The 13,886-nt window shown below is 43.3% G+C and overlaps 1 protein-coding gene across 7 annotated transcripts in view; it reads right to left on the bottom strand.

Annotated features, from left to right (window-relative positions):
* Window positions 1-13,886, bottom strand: part of LAMA2 (laminin subunit alpha 2) — a 1,513,089-nt gene that overhangs the window by 966,521 nt on the left and 532,682 nt on the right. The window lies entirely within an intron of this gene.

The raw sequence follows: 13,886 nt of genomic DNA, 5'->3' as shown, positions 1-13,886 counted from the left end.
GGTCTCTTAGCCATACCTATTTTTAGTACTTCAAAGATGGGGCTTTGGCAAAAACTTCCTAGGAACACTGAAGGCACTATATTCCTCTCCGGAAGCCACAGTAAACCTACAGGGATACCATGTAGACCCAATTAAAATAGCTAAAGGTACAAGACAAGGCTGTCCACTCTCGCCCCTGATATTTGCTATAGTAATTGAACCCCTGGCGATAGCGATACGCTCCCACCCAGATATCAGTGGGGTAGACTGTGGACCGACAACCCATAAATGTGTCCTATTTGCTGATGACTTACTACTCTTCCTAACATCCCTGAGCACGTCTCTTCCCAATTTATGTTCCCTACTGGACACAGGTTAATATGACAAATTCGTAGGCACTAAACCTACAACCTACAACCTGCCAGCATCACTCACTTGAAATCTCTTTTGATTTTGGATAGGGGGAGACCTCCATTAGATATCTAGGGCTTAACCTCGCACCCAAATTAGAACATCTATATCAGGCCAACTTCCCCCCCCCCTTATCGCAAACTTGAATCAGACCTTAGAAATTGGTCCCAATATAAACTAGCTTGGGTGGGCAGAGTAAACTCGGTGAAGATGACCCGAGATTACTGAGATTACTCTATCTATTCTGCTCACTACCATCGTGATCAGGAAAGATCATCTCAAGTCAATTCAGGGTGAGATTATTAGGTTCATTTGGGACAAGAAAGGACCCCCCTTCTCTCAACGGACTCTATTCAACTTATCCACACAAGGAGGTCTCGGCCTCCCAAATTTAATACGGTATTACCAAGCAGCAAGGCTAGCACAGCTATCTACCATCTACTAGACATGTGCATTCGTTTTTGTCCGATTGCATTTTCGTCCGAATTTCAGGTATTTTCGTTATCTTTTTAACAAACGATAACGAAAGTGCAGAATCTAAAAAATGAAAGATCTGACATAAACAAATGCTTTATTTTCTTTTTCATTGTGACAACAGTTCGATATAGATAGGAGATTCGACATGATGCTGACAATAACAATCTGTGTCTATCGAACCTGTGGTTGAATGTGCCTAACCTTAGCTCTATTAGTCCAAGATTATTCTACATAGAGAAAAAAAAGATTCGACATAGAGAGAAAAGATTCGACATAGAGAGAAAATATTTGACATAGAGAGAAAAGATCACTGCTGGAATTGGGTGGGGGAAGTAAAATAAAAATAATGATAATGATGAATGTTATTGGCTGATTGTAACCAAAGAGGAGGAGCAGTAAAATAGCTAGAACTAAGTACACACGTACAGCCAACTTACTTTCACTTACGATTTGCTAGCAGAGAGAAACACACACACTGAATCATTTCAGAAGACAGTCAATCTTAGCTGGTCCGTTTGTCAGAGAACCTGAATTATTTAGCAATTAAGCATAAGCACAGCAGCAGAACAATAGTGAAGCAAGCTACAGTTCAACTTAACTTTTTCACAATAATCTGCTGCTATTGTGTTAGTGTTGTGAACTTGATAGTGATACTAGTGTTGCTAGTGTTGTGATAGCCTCAGAGGCTGCCGGTGTTGTGGAGGGGGGGAGATTTATTATTATAGATTCTATATTATAGATTGAGATTCTATATAGAGTCTATATACCTTATCTTGTTACCTGTCTGATCAGTGATCACTATCACCAGTCCATTTTCTGTTTGAACTATATACATTCAACATGAACGACGAAGATTCGACAAAGCAGCGAAACATTTGACAGACACCATAAGCCTTCAATGACAGATTCAACCTTAATTAATTTGGATTTTCAGACTAATGCAATTTTTAATGAAAAACAAAATAAATAAAAATGAATTTCAGGAGTAACTAAATAAATGTATTTTTCAGACGAAAACCAAATTCCGAAACAAAATATTTCAGTGTGCACATGTCTACTGTCTACCTCAAGGTGGAAAAACCAGATTGCGTGGCCATAGAAAGGCATGCAGCCCCAAATTATACGTTGGACTTTCTGCTATGGTGCCCCCCAAAAAATAGACCCCTGATACTATCCCCTACTCTCTCCCATTCATTTTTGCTGTGGGACAACATGAGAAATCTTCCCTCCCTGGTCTCTGAGCTCCAACCACTAGCCCATATCTTCCATAATCCTCAATTTCAACCAGGCATGAACATTAAAGCCTTTAAGTGGTGGCTAGACAAGGGAGTGTACCGCATAGGACATTTTTATTCCTCAACAGGTCCCTTACCCTTGGGGCATTTTGAAAAAGAACTAGCTCACCCAGTTTCAGAGAGATTCAGGTTTCACCAAATCTTGCATTTCCTACAATCAATTTGGAAAAACAAACCAAACCCTCCAAATTTTACGGAATACGAAAGTTGGTGTGGCCAGGCCATGGAGCAGAGGGGTGGGATATTGATAATCTATGCATCACTGGCCAAGAACACGCATAAACTGCCGTATATGGTAGCATGGGAAAGAGACCTTCAGGAGAAACGGAATCTGGAAGATTGGCACGAGTCATTTTCCGGATCACTCAAAGGTATTTATAACACCTCACTCATGGAAGCTAATATTAAACTGTTCACAAGATGGTACCTAGTTCCCACTAGATTAGCGTCCATGTTTCCTGCCTCTTTGCCACTAAGCTTCAGGGGCTGTCACAGTTTGGGGACTATGTTGCATATCTGGTGGGAATGCCCAAAAATCAGAGGGTTCTGGAACAATATTTTTCAATTATCCTCAAAGTTACGAATTGCCCCGTAACCCAAAACCTATCCATAGCCTTGCTAAACGGCTACATTCCAAACATCCCCAAACTGTCACGCAAATTGATCCGGTATATCCTGGGGACGGGGGGGGAACTCTCAATAGCCAAAGCCTGGAAACAACCCAAAGTACCAATAATCTCCATGAAAAGGTACATTTCTTGGATAATGGCTCAAGAAAAAATAACTGGGGTATTATTAGACTCATCCAAACAATTTGAAGCAGCTTGGGAACCCTGGGCCCAATATATGGGCATTTCCCTGCTTCCCGGAAATAACAGTCACTAAAAGGCAGCGTAAAGTCTCTCTGGGGTTGGTGACCCTTTCTTTCTCCTTTTTCCTTCTACCTACTCTTCTATCTAACCCTTTGGTGTATACTACACTAGGGATGAGCCGAACACCCCCCTGTCCAGTTCGCACCAGAACATGCGAACAGGAAAAAAGTTTGTTTGAACACGCGAACACCGTTAAAGTCTATGGGACACAAACATGAATAATCAAAAGTGCTAATTTTAAAGGCTTATATGCAAGTTTTTCTCATAAAAAGTGTTTGGGGACCCGGGTCCTGTCCCAGGGGACATGGATCAATGCAAAAAAAAGTTTTAAAAACGTCAGTTTTTTCGGGAGCAGTGATTTTAATAATGCTTAAAGTCAAACAATAAAAGTGTAATATCCCTTTAAATTTTGTACCTGGGGGATGTCTATAGTATGCCTGTAAAGGAACGCATGTTTCCCGTCTTTAGAACAGTCTGACAGCAAAATGACATTTCAAAGGAAAAAAAGTCATTTAAAACTACTCGCGGTTATTGTATTGCCGGTCAGACAATACACATAGAAGTTCATTGATAAAAACGGCATGGGAATTCCCTACAGGGGAACCCCGAACCAAAATTTAAAAAAAAAAAATGACGTAGGGGGTCCCCCTAAATTCCATACCAGGCCCTTCAGGTCCGGTATGGTTTTTAAGGGGAACCCCACGCCAAAATTAAAAAAAAACAAAAAACGGCGTGGGGTCCCCCCAAAAATCCATACCAGACCCTTATTAACCTGGCAGGTCGCAGGAAAAGAGGGGGGGACGAGAGAGCGCCCCCCCTCCTGAACTGTACCAGGCCACATGCCCTCAACATTGGGAGGGTGCTTTGGGGTAGCCCCCCAAAACACCTTGTCCCCATGTTGATGAGGACAAGGGCCTCATCCCCACAACCCTGGCCGGTGGTTGTGGGGGTCTGCGGGCGGGGGGCTTATCGGAATCTGGAAGCCCCCTTTAACAAGGGGACCCCCAGATCCCGGCCCCCCCTGTGTGAAATAGTAAGGGGGTACAAATATTTCACTAAAAAAACTGTCAAAAATGTTAAAAATGACAAGAGACAGTTTTTGACAATTCCTTTATTTAAATGCTTCTTCTTTTTTCTTTCTTCTATCTTCCTTCCTTCTGGTTCTTCCTCCGGTGTTCTTGTCCAGCATCTCCTCCCCGGTGTCTTCTTCCCTTCTTCTCCTCGGGCTGCTCCGCATCCATGATGGCATGGAGGGAGGCTCCCGCTCTTCTCTTCATCTTCCTCTCTTCTTAATTTTCTTTTCTTCTTCTCTTCTTCATCTTCTTCTCTTCTTCATCTTCTTCTCCGGGCCACTCCGCATCCATGCTGGCATGGTGGGAGGCTCCCGCTGTGTGACGCGTCTCCTCTTCTGACGGTTCTTAAGTAATGGGGGGGCCATCCGGTGACCCCGCCCCCCTCAGACGCACGGTGACTTGACGGGACTTCCCTGTGACGTCACGGGGAATACCACAGGGAAGTCCCGTCATGTCCTGTGCATCATTATTTAAGAGCCTCCCTCCATGCCAGCATGGATGCAGAGCGGCCCGGAGAAGAAGATGAAGAAGAGAAGAAGATGAAGAAGAGAAGAAGATGAAGAGAAGAGCGGGAGCCTCCCCCCATGCCTTGGGTGCGGAGCGGCCCAAGGAGAAGAAGATAGAAGACACCGCGGAGGGGATGCTGGACGAGAACACCAGAGGAAGAACCAGAAGAGCCAGAAGAACCAGAAGAACCAGAAGAAGAAGAAGAAGATGAAGGAAGATAGAAGAAGCATTTAAATAAAGGAATTGTCAAAAACTGTCTCTTGTCATTTTTAACATTTTTGACAGTTTTTTGGGGAAATGGTAGGGGTACAAATGTACCCCCTTACTATTTCACACAGGGGGAGGGCCGGGATCTGGGGGTCCCCTTGTTAAAGGGGGCTTCCAGATTCCGATAAGCCCCCCGCTTGCAGACCCCCACAACCACCGGCCAGGGTTGTGGGGATGAGGCCCTTGTCCTCATCAACATGGGGACAAGGTGTTTTGGGGGGCTACCCCAAAGCACCCTCCCAATGTTGAGGGCATGTGGCCTGGTACGGTTCAGGAGGGGGAGCGCTCTCTTGTCCCCCCCTCTTTTCCTGCGGCCTGCCAGGTTGCGTGCTCAGATAAGGGTCTGGTATGGATTTTTGGGGGGACCCCACGCCGTTTTTTTTTTAAATTTTGGCGCAGGTTAATGGAAAGGTAGCCAATGGCCTACGTGATACTGGCGCCACCATGACCCTACTACGGAAGAACTTCATCCCAGAGAGCCAACACACCGGGGACACTGTAGTCGTAAGCGTAGCGGGAGGCACCATTTTCCGGCTACCCGTTGCCCGTGTTCACCTGGATTGGGGGGTTGGTTTGGGACACGTGAATGTGGGGGTGATGAAGGATTTGCCAGCGGATGTACTGCTGGGGAATGATTTGGCCCCCATCATTTCTGCTTACGCCCCGATAGGCCCCGCTGAAGCCAACCCAGTGACTATCCATGCCCAGATCCCCAACAGCATGATGGCGTGAGCCCAGTCACCCTGTCTTTTCTCCAGCGGCTGAAAAGACTACAGGGAGAAGGGCCAGTCCAGGCCTCTCCCCAGCGGCGGGCGTGTTCTCCGAGAGAGGCAGAGGTTGGCTGGGTAAGTAATGATCTATTTGGAACAATTTGTTTGGGGTATGGTGTGGATACCAGCATTAGAGGACTGGAACTACTGACTAATTTCAGAGTCAACCTGTCTGGGGTCTCCTCCTGTGTTAGTCTCCTGCCGAAAGGGGAGAAATGTGACAGACCTAGCCAGGAGAGAGACTTTTGGAGGGGACTGAATGCCAGCCTCCTGCAAACCAATGTTCTATTATGTTTGTCTGCCATGGATCACAGGATGTGTATTGCATTGGAGGGTTTGTGTTTGTCTGCCTTGGATCACAGGATGTGTATTGCATTGGAGGGTTTGTGTTTGTCTGCCTTGGATCACAGGATGTGTATTGCACTGGAGGGAGGGGGGGATTCTTCCAACAGCTCTCCCTGCTAACACTGTGCACTGATGAGACGTTAAACACACCTGACCTGTGTGTCCATTGTCATTGGACAGTTTAGTAGGTGTATGGGGTAAATCCGCGCAATGAATTGAATGTTTTAGTTATGGATATGGCTGCTGCCTCTACACATACAATACCACCTAAGTGGAAAGTATTAAAAAATGGTAAAAAAGCAGGAGTAGTATGGCACTGCCTTTATGGAGACAAATTTTTTTTTTTTTTTTTCTTTCTTTGTAGTGAATGTATTGCCTAGTATCCTTATAGAATTGCTTCTAAAAACCTGTATATGCTCAAAAATTGAATAAAACTGACTGGTGGTGAATATTTCTATTCAAAATGAAAATACAACAACTGGTGCTCCAATTGTTCAACAAAGGTGCATTGTGCGGTTTAAGTTAAGTAATAAAGTAGTTGTGGATATAGATGTAATATCATCTAGGTGGAAAGTGTTAAAAAAAAAAAAAAAAAAAAAAAAAAAACACCTCTCTTTAAAATGACTTTATAATTCCTAAAGTGTGTGTGCCAAAAATGAATAAATATGTGACTGGTGCCAAGTCCTTACTGTTAAAGGTACAATTGCAACATAAGGTGCTTCAATTATTCAACAAAAGTGCATAGTGCAGCATCACTAAAGTGACCAGTGTTAAATCATACAAATCCATACAACATTGTGCAAAATATCCATCATAAATAGTGACTCTTGTGCTGTGACCAGTATTGGTTGGATAGGAAAAGTTCCGTTTATGAAAAAAACAAGTTCTTTTTGGAGTATTTTGTAGTGTTCAATCTTTGAGGGTCAAATATCTGTAGGAAAGCTTCTTATCCAGGTGCTGGTTTCTTTAATTAGTGCCTTGTCTGCATGCTCTGACAATGCTTGCACTCACCGGATTCTCCTTTCCCCTGCAGGGGTATGCGCGGTTACAGTGTCTGCCACTGTGCAGCAATCAAGGATATCCCCCAAACTTTACTTGCGTATTGTGGTGTAGTAATTACATGTAAAGGAAAGAAGGTATGCCCTTCGCGTAAAACCATAGGAGGACTTTTATTAAAACTTAATAGACAAATGTACTCACATTTCAAATGAACAAATCAAGCATGCCAAAAGTTAGCGAATTCCCTTTGTTAAAGGTGCTGCAAGACGTTCGTAACCCGCCCTATGCACGTTTCGTCGTCAGACTTCTACTGGGGCGTTCATCTTGCTGTACCTCCTGAGTTTAAATAGTGTGGCCAGTAATAAGTGCAATTGGATCGGTGGCCATTTTTGCTAGGATTTTGAAGACCGAAGCCTAATAGGACTGTGCATTAGGTTGTTAGCAGCCATTTTCGTCGAGTCAGAGCTGTCAGCAAAGAACGTCACCCTTGACGCCCGGCCGCATTCTTTCTTCCCCCACTTCATATTGAAATCTAAGCCGACCCGGAAGTCGGCTTAGATTTCAATATGAAGTGGGGGAAGAAAGAATGCGGCCGGGTGTCAAGGGTGACGTTCTTTGCTGACAGCTCTGACTCGACGTTCCCCCACTAACAGTAAAGCGCAGGCGCGCTACCCGGGCTTCGGTCTACAAAATCCCCAAGAAAATGGCCGCCATAAGGACTCAATGGATAGTTCTACTAGGCTTCGGTCTGTAATATCCACAAGAAAATGGCTGCTAACAACCTAATGCACAGTCCTATTAGGCTTCGGTCTTCAAAATCCTAGCAAAAATGGCCGCCGATCCAATTGCACTTATTACTGGCCACACTATTTTAACTCAGGAGGTACAGCAAGATGAACGCCCCAGTAGAAGTCTGACGATGAAACGTGCGTAGGGCGGGTTACGAACGTCTTGCAGCACCTCTAACAAAGGGAATTCGCTAACTTTTGGCATGCTTGATTTGTTCATTTGAAATGTGAGTACATTTGTCTATTAAGTTTTAATAAAAGTCCTCCTATGGTTTTACGCGATGGGCATACCTTCTTTCCTTTACATGTAATTACTACACCACAATACGCAAGTAAAGTTTGGGGGATATCCTTGATTGCTGCACAGTGGCAGACACTGTGACCGCGCATACCCCTGCAGGGGAAAGGAGAATCCGGTGAGTGCAAGCATTGTCAGAGCATGCAGACAAGGCACTAATTAAAGAAACCAGCACCTGGATAAGAAGCTTTCCTACAGATATTTGACCCTCAAAGATTGAACACTACAAAATACTCCAAAAAGAACTTGTTTTTTTCATAAACGGAACTTTTCCTATCCAACCAATACTGGTCACAGCACAAGAGTCACTATTATGATGGATATTTTGCACAATGTTGTATGGATTTGTATGATTTAACACTGGTCACTTTAGTGATGCTGCACTATGCACTTTTGTTGAATAATTGAAGCACCTTATGTTGCAATTGTACCTTTAACAGTAAGGACTTGGCACCAGTCACATATTTATTCATTTTTGGCACACACACTTTAGGAATTATAAAGTCATTTTAAAGAGAGGTGTTTTTTTTTTTTTTTTTTTTAACACTTTCCACCTAGATGATATTACATCTATATCCACAACTACTTTATTACTTAACTTAAAGGGCACAATGCACCTTTGTTGAACAATTGGAGCACCAGTTGTTGTATTTTCATTTTGAATAGAAATATTCACCACCAGTCAGTTTTATTCAATTTTTGAACATATACAGGTTTTAGAAGCAATTCTATAAGGATACTAGGCAATACATTCACTACAAAGAAAGAAAAAAAAAAAATGTTGTCTCCATAAGGGCAGCGCCATACTACTCCTGCTTTTTTACCATTGGACAGTTTAACCCGCCCTCTTTTCCAAGGGTGGGGGGGAAAGAGTCTCTGAGTTATTTTATCTATTGTGACCATGTGTTATATAAATGAGTTGATTCCTGCTTGGCCCTGAAGACAGAGCATCTTGTCTCGTTTTTGCGGTGGATTATTTGTATGGGTTCCTTGTTCGGCTGATTGAAGTGTTCGGTAGCTGTCCTTGTGTTTGGGTATGGAATGTCCTAAACGACTTTAACCCCTTTCATACTCGGGGTGTCGTTACACAGGCATACTATAGACACCCCCCAGCTACGAAATTTAAAGGAATATTACACTTTTATTGTTTGACTTTAAGCATTATTAAAATCACTGCTCCTGAAAAAATGGCCATTTTTAAAACTTTTTTTTTGCATTGATCCATGTCCCCTGGGGCAGGACCCAGGTCCCCAAACACTTTTTATGACAATAACTTGTATATAAGCCTTTAAAATTAGCACTTTTGATTTCTCCCATAGACTTTTAAAGGGTGTTCCGCGGCATTCGAATTTGACGCGAACACCCCAAATTGTTCGCTGTTCGGCGAACTTGCTTACAGCCGACTCAAAGCTCATCCCTATACTACACTATAAACCTCTGTTCATGGATCATATCACAAGGCCAATGGGGCCTAAATGAACCGTATGCTCGGCTGGAGTTGGACTCCTATTAAAAATGGTCCCCCTTAAGGGAACTGACACATTCATAAATACATGATGGCAACCTCTGCAAGAGTTAACATAAAGAAAGGCGGTGGGGTGCTCCCTCCACTCTTGACACAGTCCACTACACACATCAAACGCATAGCTCACAGCCGATTAACCTGATCATTAATTGTTTTAATGAATGATGTTCGAAACTGTGATTCATAAGTTGATATTCATGTTATATTGTATTTTTCTATTTGAAAATCAATAAAATACTTTTACAAAAAAAATGACGCTACTCCCTCGCATCTTATACTACTTCAGAGCACTTCCTATCCCTCTAGTCATGGTCCGCCTAAAACAATTTCAAGCCAAAATTATTAAAAATGTCTTGGGCAGGGGGGGACACAGGCTCTCTAAAGCTTTCCTTTTCCGGTCAAGATAAGTGGGGGGCCTGAGTCTTCCAAACTTACTATGGTACTTTCAAGCAGCTCAACTAGCTCAGATTTCGGCAGTCTACTCTCGCTGGGAACTACCTGACTGGATACATATTAAATGCCAGGCAGTCCCACTTCACAACCTTGACTATCTCCTATGGTGCCCCAAAAAATTGAGACCCCCAATATTATCCCAGACACTCTCTCACTTGTTTGCCCTCTGGGACAGCCTGAAGGGTAACAACAAACTGACCTCCCCCATCGAACCGCTAAAGCACCTATTTCACAACCCGGCATTTCCACCAGGGCTAAACAAAAGTCTTCAGGCAGTGGCTTGACAAAGGGCTATATAGAATAGGACACTTCCTCAGACCCATGGGCCCACTTTCCAAACCCTTCTGCATCAGCAATCTGGATATGCCACCTTCTGAGGTCTTTCGATACACCCAGATCTCCATCTTTCTTCACAAACTATGTAAAACATTGTTCATACCCATGAACAATGGTGTGGCCAGGCCGATGAGCAGAGGGGGGGGAATCACGGTGATCTATAGTGCATTGTCCTCCACTTGCTCCAAGACTCCCTACATGTCAGCCTGGGAAGAGGATCTCTCTCAACATTGGAGACTAGAAAGATGGAACAGAAACTTCTTTCAATCATACAAGGGTGTCCTCAATTCTAGCCTCGCAGAGGCAAGCATAAATGTAATTTCCAGATGGTACCTAGTTCTATCGAGACTGGCCTAGCTCTATCCGACATCATTCCCCCTATGTTTTTGGGGGTGTGACCTCAGAGGTGATATGTTTCATGTGTGGTGGGGATGCCCCAGAATAAGGAGTTTCTGGAACAAAATCTTCTCCTGGATTCGTAAGATTACCATGGCCCCCATCCCAACGTCCCCCCTAATTGCTCTTCTCAACTTTCCAGTGAGGAAAGCCTCCAGGAGTATACAACGCCTGATTTTCTTTATCCTCCTGGGAGCCAAATTTACCCTAGCCAAAGCTTGGAAAAAATTCTCGAAGCTACTAGCGAAAAGAAAACTTTCCTGGATTATGACACAAGAGAAGATGGCTAGTGTACTCCTGGACTGCACTGAAAAATGTGAAAAAGTCTGGGATCCCTGGGCAACTTTCATAGGGGTTCCCCTACACCCCTGACCTCAAATCGACTACGCTCTCTCCTATTCTCCCCCAGTCGTCTCACCTCCTTCTCCTCTCTCTCAACATTTCACCTTTCCTCTCATGCTCTTTTACCCTTTCCTTTGGTAACGGGCTTCGGCCATCAACTTTATGGACCTAGCCAATTTAAGTGTTTAGTCTCATTATGGTATTTGGCACTCTTTACCCATCAATATCTTCATGTTACTTGATAGAACGATGATTATCCCTTTGCTTCCCTTCATCCGATTAGTTTTATATATCATGATATTTTCTCTGGGTCTATTCCCATGTTCAAAGAACACTGCACAACAATTAGATACCATCCAGGTGTTGGAGACGGGGAATGGGGAGCACCGGCCACAGTGTGATCCCATTTGGGGTGGCGGGTTAGCTCCGCCATTTCCCTGGGCCCAACACCCTCGTGATGGCCAGTTGTTCAGCACCATATCACTCTACCATTCCTGAGTTCAATGATTGTGATGTAGGTTACATGTTTATGTTGCGATTTGCCTTACATTTTACCTCACTCCTGATGTTATCTCGGCCATGTTGGCCAAATGCAGGACTAATGGTCCCACATATTCTTCTGTACTTTGTATTTTATATTGAATAAATATATTGAAACATAAAATGAGGTAAAAAAAATAAAATAAATATACGGTATACACAGTTGTGCTCATAAGTTTACATACTCTGGCAGAATTTATGATTTCTTGGCCATTTTTCAGAGAATATGAATGATAACACAAAAATGTTTCTTTCACTCATGGTTATTGTTTGACAGAAGCCATTTATTATCAATCAATAAGGATGAGCCGGACACCCCCGGTTTGGTTCGCACCAGAACATGCGAACAGGCAAAAAATTTGGACGAACACGCGAACACCGTCTATGGGACACGAACATGAAAAATCAAAAGTGCACATTTTAAAGGCTTATTAGCAAGTTATTGTCATAAAAAGTGTTTGGGGACTTGGGTCCTGCCCCAGGGGACATGTATCAATACAAAAAAAAGTGGGGATCAACATGGGGACAAGGTGCTTTGGGGGGCTACTCCAAAGCACCCTCCCCATGTTAAGAGCATGTGGCCTGGTATGGTTCAGGAGGGGGGCACTCTCTCGTCCCCCGTCTTTTCCTGCAGCCTGCCAGTTTGTGTGTTCAGGTAAGGGTCTGGTATGGATTTTGGGGGGACCCCATGCCATTTTTTTTGTAATTTTGGTGCAGGGTTCCCCTTAAAAAACCATACCAGTCTGGTATGGGTTTTGGGGGACACACTAGAAAACTGTGCTACTTTACAGGCATACTATAGACACCCCACAGGCACGATATTTAAAGGAATATTACATTTTTGTGGTTTTTCACTTTAAGCATTATTAAAATCACTGCTCCCGAAAAAACGTCAGTTTTTAAAACTTTTTTTTGCATTGAGACATGTCCCCTGGGGCAGGACCCGGGTCCCCAAACACTTTTTTTGACAATAACTTGCATATAAGCCTTTAGAATGAGCACTTTTGATTTTTCATGTTAATGTCCTATAGACTTTAACTGTGTTCCGAGGCTTTCGAATTTGCCGCGAATACCGCATAATGTTTGCTGTTCGCCGAAAATCCGAACAACCAAAGTTCAGCCCGAACTTATGCTCAGGCCGAACCCTTCACCCATCCCTATCAATTAACTGTGTTTACTCTTTTTAAATCATAATGACAACAGAAACTACCCAAATGACCCTGATCAAAAGTTTACATACCCTGGTGATTTAGGCCTGATAACATGCACACAAGTTGGCACAAAAAGGGTTTGAATGGCTATTAGAGGTAACCATCCTCACCTGTGATCTGTTTGCTTGTAATTAGTTTGTGTGTATAAAAGGTCAATGAGTTTTTGGACTCTTAACAGACCCTTGCATCTTTCATCCAGTGCTGCACTGACGTTTATGGATTCTGAGTCATGGGGAAAGCAAAAGAACTGTCCAAGGATCTGTGGGAAAAGGTAGTTGAACTGTATAAAACAGGAAAGGGATATAAAAAGATATCCAATTAATTGAGAAAGCCAATCAGCAGTGTTCAAACTCTAATCAAGAAATGGAAAATGAGGGGTTCTGTTGAAACCAAACCAAGGTCAGGTAGACCAACTCAAATTTCAGCCACATCTGCCAGGAAAATTATTCGGGATGCAAAGAAAAACCTACAAAAAACTTCAGGTTAAATATAGGACTCTCTGAAAATATGTGGTGTGGCTGTTTCAAGATGCACAATAAGGAGGCACTTGAAGAAAGATGGGTTGCATGGACGAGTCGCCAGAAGAAATCCATTACCACACAAATGCCACAAATCTCGCTTACAATACAACAAACAGCACAGAGACAAGCCTCAAACCTTCTGGCACAAAGTCATTTGGAGTGATGAGACCAAAATTTAGCTTTTTGGCCACAACCATAAATGCTACATTTGGAGAGGAGTCAACAAGGCCTATGATGAACGGTACACCATTCCTACTGTGAAACACAGGGGTGGGTTGCTGATGTTTTGGGGATGTGTGAGCTACAAAGGCACAGGAAATTTGGTCAAAATTGATGGAAGATGAATGCATTATGGTATCAAAAAATACTGGAGGAACATTTGCATTTATCAGCCAGGAAGCTGCGCATGGGACGTACTTGGACATTCCAACATGACAATGACCCAAATTCCAAGGCCAAGTCAGCCTGTCATTGGCTACAG

The sequence above is a fragment of the Aquarana catesbeiana genome, linkage group LG04, assembly GCF_042186555.1.
Source record: "Aquarana catesbeiana isolate 2022-GZ linkage group LG04, ASM4218655v1, whole genome shotgun sequence".
NCBI lineage: Eukaryota > Metazoa > Chordata > Amphibia > Anura > Ranidae > Aquarana > Aquarana catesbeiana.
Note: the sequence above shows the minus strand (reverse complement) of the source record. Positions and strands in the feature narration are given on the sequence as shown.